This window comes from Heptranchias perlo, unplaced genomic scaffold (assembly GCF_035084215.1).
Source record: "Heptranchias perlo isolate sHepPer1 unplaced genomic scaffold, sHepPer1.hap1 HAP1_SCAFFOLD_44, whole genome shotgun sequence".
NCBI classification, from domain to species: Eukaryota; Metazoa; Chordata; class Chondrichthyes; order Hexanchiformes; family Hexanchidae; genus Heptranchias; species Heptranchias perlo.
This window is the reverse complement of record NW_027139453.1, coordinates 6,422,876-6,429,024: the sequence shown is the minus strand read 5'-3', so window position 1 is coordinate 6,429,024 and position 6,149 is coordinate 6,422,876. Positions and strand designations below refer to the sequence as shown.

Genomic DNA, 6,149 nt, shown 5'->3' with positions numbered 1-6,149 from the left:
TCCTTGTTATGTAAGATTCAGAGCTCCGCCCCCTGTGAAAGCTGCTGCCAGACATCAGGATGGATTTCAACACAAACATTCCTCATGTGTTTCAGAACAGGGAGCGGCCTTTCTGGTGGAATCAAATCGAACCGGGTTGACAATTCGCTGCCACATCAATTGTGAACAAAGATGGTGATAAATTTTACTTTTTCTCTTCTTGTTAAAGAGAAGTTCAGTAAAACAGATATTTGGTGAGAAATAAATAGTTACATTTGCATCAGGGACATTGTTCACTGAAGTCCCATCGATTTTCTGATGTTGGCGCTTTCAATCCTGTGGCCAAGAGCCAGTGTTTCGTCAGTGAGCAGAGGAGAGGCGATTTCTGCAAGTGAGGATATTAACCATTAAACCGCCGAATTAAACTATTGCGAAGCATCAATCAGATCAATCACTGGGGGAATGGACAGTATGGGTAAATGCTGGGTTTATATATCATTAAATACATAGTTACATGAACAGCGTGGTTGAATGGTGGGTTTATATATCATTAGATACACGGCCAAATGGACAGTGTGGGTAAATGCTGAGTTTATATATCATTAAATACACTGTTAAATGGACAGTGAGGTAAATGATGGGTTTATATTTCATTAAATCCTCTGTTAAATGGGCAGTGTGGTAAGTGGTGGATTTATATATTGTTAAATACGCTGCTAAATGGACATTTTCTTAAATGGTGGGTATATATATCATTTAATACAATGTTAAATGGAGAGTGTGGGTAAATGTTGGGTTTATATATCATTAAATACACTGATAAATGGACACTGTGTGTAAATGGTTGTCTTATGTATCATTAAATACACTGTTAAATGGACAGTGTGGGTAAATGGTGGGTTTATATATCATTAAATACAATGTTAAATGGACATTGTGGGTAAATGGTGGGTTTATATATCATTAAATACAATGTTAAATGGACATTGTGGGTAAATGGTGGGTTTATATATCATTAAATCCACTGTTTAATACACATTGTGGGTAAATGGTGGGTTTATATCATATTAAATACACTGTTAAATGGACAGTGTGGGTAAATAGTGGGATTATTTATCATTAAATGCAGTGTTAAATGGGCAGTTTAGGTCAATGCTGTGAATTTTCACATTAAATACACGATTAAATGGACAGTGTGGGTAAATGTTCGGTTGATAAAGCGTTTAATACACTGTTAAATGGACGGTTTTGGTAAATGGTGGGTTTGCGTGGAGTCAGGGTGTGTTAATTGAAATTTCTAAAATGATAAAAGGATTCAATAGAGAATTACATAGAATTACATAGAACATATGGCATTGTAACAGGCCATTCGGCCCAACATGTCCATACGACACACGAGACTCCACCCCCTACTTCTTCTATCCCTACCACCATATCCTTATATTCCTTTATCCGTCGCTTGTTTATCTAAGTTTCGTAAATGCATCTATGCTCGTCGCTTCAACCATTCTCTGGGTGAAAAATTTCTGCTGAATTCCCTATTGGATTTACCCCCAGAACCCTCTGCTCCTCTACCCGATTGAGACACTTATTATCCAAGCAGTTTGTGGCCCCCTTATTTTTCCTACTAAAATGTAATACCTCACACTCATTAGGTACAGATAATGCATTTCGTCTGATGGAGGAGTCCAGAACAAGGGGACACAATATTAAAATTAGCACTCGGCCGTTGAGGAGTGAAATCTGGACGCACTTTTTTTTCTCACAAAGTTTACTGGAAATGTGGAATTCCCTCCTCCAAAAGGTTGTGGATTCTGGGTCAACTGAAATTTTCACGGTTGATAGCGGCAGATTTTTTTTGTTCACGGTGTGAAACGATGTATCATAATAGGTACATCACAGGAGTCCTTTCGGCCCATGATGCCTGTGCTGGCTCTTTGAAAGAGCTTTCCAATTAGTCCCTTTTCCATGCTCTTTCCCCAAAGCCCTGTTAATTTTTCCTTCAAGTTTTTATCCAATTCCCCTTTGAAATTTACTGTTGAATCTCTCTTTTTGCCCCTCTTATTTCCACCTTTTTTTTATAGATCTCCTCTGTTCCTTCTGTATTCAGCCTGGTTCACTCCTGTATTATAAACCTTACATTCGTCATAAGCCTCAGTTTTCTGTTTCATTTTAATATCTCTCTCTTTAGTCATCCAGTGAGCTCCAGCTTTGGATTCCCTTCCTTTCCCCCTCGTTAGGATGGGTCTGCACTGTGCCCGAACCAGGTAGGCTCTGACTGGCTGTTTTTATTTAAGGCAGAGCTCCATCGGTTCTGAACTTCGCAGAATTCCAGGGGAGTAAAGATCAGATAATCGGTGCAAGAGAATCGAAGGTAAACGTTGTTAAATATAGTTTTGTAAACACTCCCATTGTTCCACCCTGTGTCCAGTCAGAATTAAACAGTGAAACCCCGAAACCAACCTGCGATTTTATTACGTGGCCGGTTAAAAGTTCAGTACAAGAGATTCTGTATCTGTAGATTTTAAATACTAAGTTCCTGAAATTGATGCTTTTTGTATCTGCCGAGATGCTGAACTGATGTGTCCAGGATTCTGGATCGCAATTCACCTCCCCCCACCCCCAAACCCACGTTATCATAAGAATCTTGTGCAGTCGATAAACAGAGAGACAGGTCAGGACATCGCACTCTCTCGCGCCGTTTGGGAGTCTCCGCCTCTGCCGGGCGAGTCCCAGCAGTTCTCCCGCACCCACCTGGCAGGACAAGGCAATACTTGCACAGAAGATTGTTTTTCAATATGTGTGTTTGACAGTGCAGTCCTTCTAACTCATCTGCTTTAACCGCAGCAATGCACAAACACAGCCTGCCGGCTCCGGGCATTTTATTGGTGCATTTTGAAGTACCCCTTCTACCGTGTTCTGGATTGTGCCGAGATTGCCTGAATTTACCCGCTACTCGGGGACAAGATTATGTACTGGGTTGTTCCTGTCCGTCATTACTTTCCTTTAATTCCTGTCGTCACTTGTTCAATGCATTATTTACCAACATTATCAGGAAAGATTTAACAGGCTGTGGCTCTGTTCTCTTTTAAGTTGAAGACGGAGAGGTGACCTGATTGAGGTCTTTAATATACGGAAGGAGTTCCATAGGTCCGACCGAGAGAGGATGCTACCAATTGAGGGCAGTCCAAAACTAGAGGCCATGAATATAAGATAGTTACTAATGACACCAAGATATAATTCAGGAGAGACATCTTATAGAATAGCGAGAATGTGCAATTCGCTACCACGTGGAATGGTTGAGGCGAAAAGTGCAGATGCATTTAAGGGGAAGGTAGATAAATACACGAGGGGGCTAGAAATAGAAAGATAAGTTGATAGGGTGCGATGCAATAGTGTGGGACAACGCTAGTGTTGAGCATAAATACAGTCAAAGATCTGTTGGGACAAATGGGCTGTTCCTGAGCTGTAAAATGCTATGTAATTCAATTAATATTTTTATTACACCAGCTCTTTCATCAACACAGATGCAGTCAGTAATAACAACCCTATATTGAGCAGGGATACTGTCAGAATTATCAGCCCTATAATGAGCAGGGATACTGTCAGTAAAGACAGCCCTATAATGAGCAGGGATACTGTAAGAATTATCAGCCCTATAATGAGCAGGGATACTCTCAGTAAAAACAGGCCTATAATGAGCAGGGATACTGTCAGAATTATCAGCCCTATAATGAGCAGGGATACTCTCAGTAATAACTGCCCTATAATGAGTAGGGATACTGTCAGTAATAACAGCCCAATATAGAGCAGGGATACTCTCAGTAATAACAGCGCTATATTGAGCACAGATACAGTCAGTAATATCAGAGCTATATTGAGCACAGGTACAGTCAGTAATATCAGCTCTATGATCAATACAGGTAATCTCAGAAGTATAAGCTGTATACTGTCAGTTGTATCATCTCTATAATCAACACAGATACTGTCAGTAAATTCAGTTCTATAATCAATACAGATCCTGTCAGTATATCAGCTCTATAATCAATATAGATACTCTCAGTAATATCAGCTCTATAATCAGTACAGACACTGTCATCAATATCATCTCTATAATCAGTACAAATACTGTCATTAATATCAGCCCTGTAATCAGTACATACACTGTCAGCAATATCATCCTTACTGTCATTAAGAGCAGTTCTAAAATGAGTACAGATACTGTCAGTAATATCATCGTTGTAATCAATACCGATACTCTCATTAATATCAGCTCTATAATCAGTAGAGATACTGACATTAATATCAGATCTGTAATCAACACATGTCCGTAATATCGGCTCTATAATTAATACCGATACTGTCAGTAATATCAGCACTTTTTAGTTTCACAATTGCTATGCTGAGATATGAACTCACGATCCGAGCGCTGTTCTATTACCAATAGGCTTGCACTTTGAAACAGTCTCGAATCGCCAACATGCCACATTCATTCGCCACAGTATATCAGGGACTCTGAGTTCGCTCTGATGCTCAGACTCGGGATAACAACACCTCCCCCCACACCCCGGTTTTCGTGCATTCGGGTGGTTTCTTTCCCACATAAACCGGGTAAGAAGAATCCAATCCATTTGAACCCCAGATCCCCACTCCTCATAAAGAGTAGAGTGGATTAAACCTCCTCCCGCACTGAGGGGCCAATCAGAGATTTATGAATCCATTCTCATCCCACACTTGGAGGCCAATCAGAGACCCGCACTTTCCAGCAGCAACCGGGAACCCTGGGTGTTGTCACTCCCCCAAACGCAGAAGCAGAGGAGACAGAGGGGCATTCTGGGAGAAGTCAGCTCAGTCACCTCAACTGAACAGTGGGTAGCAGAAGAAGCCCTTCAGTGACTACCAGGAGGAAAAGCATCCAGCAAAGGAGACAGAGGGGCATTCTGGGAGAAGAGGGCTCAGTCACCTCCACTGAACAGTGGGTAGCAGAAGAACTGGTATCGAGGAGCAGTTAAACCTGAAACACAACACTTGTGTTTCCCTCCCTCCTCCTCCAACCAAAAAAAAGAGGCACTGTGAGGAGGGCAAGCAAGTTGACTAGGAGGAGGATCGAGCTACTGCAGCTGCTGGAGGCACGAAGTCACAGCCAACAGGTAAATGATTGGCTGGTGACTGGTAAGCTGTTTTTCTTTCCTTTTTTATTTGACATTGTAGTTGTTGTTAAGCTAATTTAAGGTTTACGTCATGGCAGGAGATCCCAGACCCGTGTCATGTTCCTCTTGTGGGATGTGGGAATTCAGGGATCCTTCCTGTGTCCCTGGTTCCTTCACCTGCGGGAAGTGTGTCCAGCTGCAGCTACTGTTTGACCGCTTGACGGCTCTGGAGCTGCGGATGGACTCACTTTGGGGAATCCACGATGCTGAGGAAGACGTGGATAGCACGTTCAGTGAGTTGGTCACACCACAGATAAAAATTACTGAGGGAGATAGTGAATGGTTGACCAACAGACGTAGGAAGGCAGTGCAGGGGTCCCCTGCGGTCATCTCCCTCCAAAACAGGTATACCGTTTTGGATACTGTTGGGAGAGATGGCTCACCAGGAGAAGGTGACAGCGGCCAGGTTCATGGCACTGTGGCTGGCTCTGCTGCACTGGAGGGCAGGAAAAAAAGTGGCAGAGCTATAGTGATAGGGGACTCGATTGTAAGGGGAATAGACAGGCAACCGAGACTCCTGGATGGTATGTTGCCTCCCTGGAGCAAGGGTCAGGGATGTCTCGGAGCGGCGGCAGGACATTCTGGAGGGGGAGGGTGAACAGCCAGTTGTCGTGGTGCATATAGTTACCAATGATATAGGTAAAACACGGGATGAGGTACTACAAGCTGAATTTAGGGAGTTAGGAGTTAAAGTAAAAAGTAGGACCTCAAAGGTAGCAATCTCAGGACTGCTCCCAGTGCCACGGGCTAGTCAGAGTAGGAAAGACAGGATAGCTAGGATGAATACGTGGCTTGAGAGATGGTGCAAGAGGGAGGAATTCAAATTCCTGGGCCATTGCAACCGGTTCTGGGGGAGGTGGGACCAGTACAAATTGGATGGTCTGCATCTGGGCATGACTGGAACCAATGTCCTAGGGGGAGTGTTTGCTAGTGCTGTTGGGGAGGGTTTAAACTAATGTG

General features: G+C 42.9%; 1 long non-coding RNA gene across 4 annotated transcripts in view; it reads right to left on the bottom strand.

Moving 5' to 3' along the window:
* Positions 1-20: 20 nt before the first annotated feature.
* LOC137312871 (uncharacterized) overlaps positions 21-6,149 on the bottom strand; it is a 45,123-nt gene continuing 38,994 nt past the window's right edge. For all 4 annotated transcript variants that reach the window (XR_010960897.1, XR_010960898.1, XR_010960896.1 and 1 more), the window contains one exon: positions 21-364. This is a non-coding gene — a long non-coding RNA (uncharacterized lncRNA). The remainder of the gene's footprint in view (positions 365-6,149) is intronic.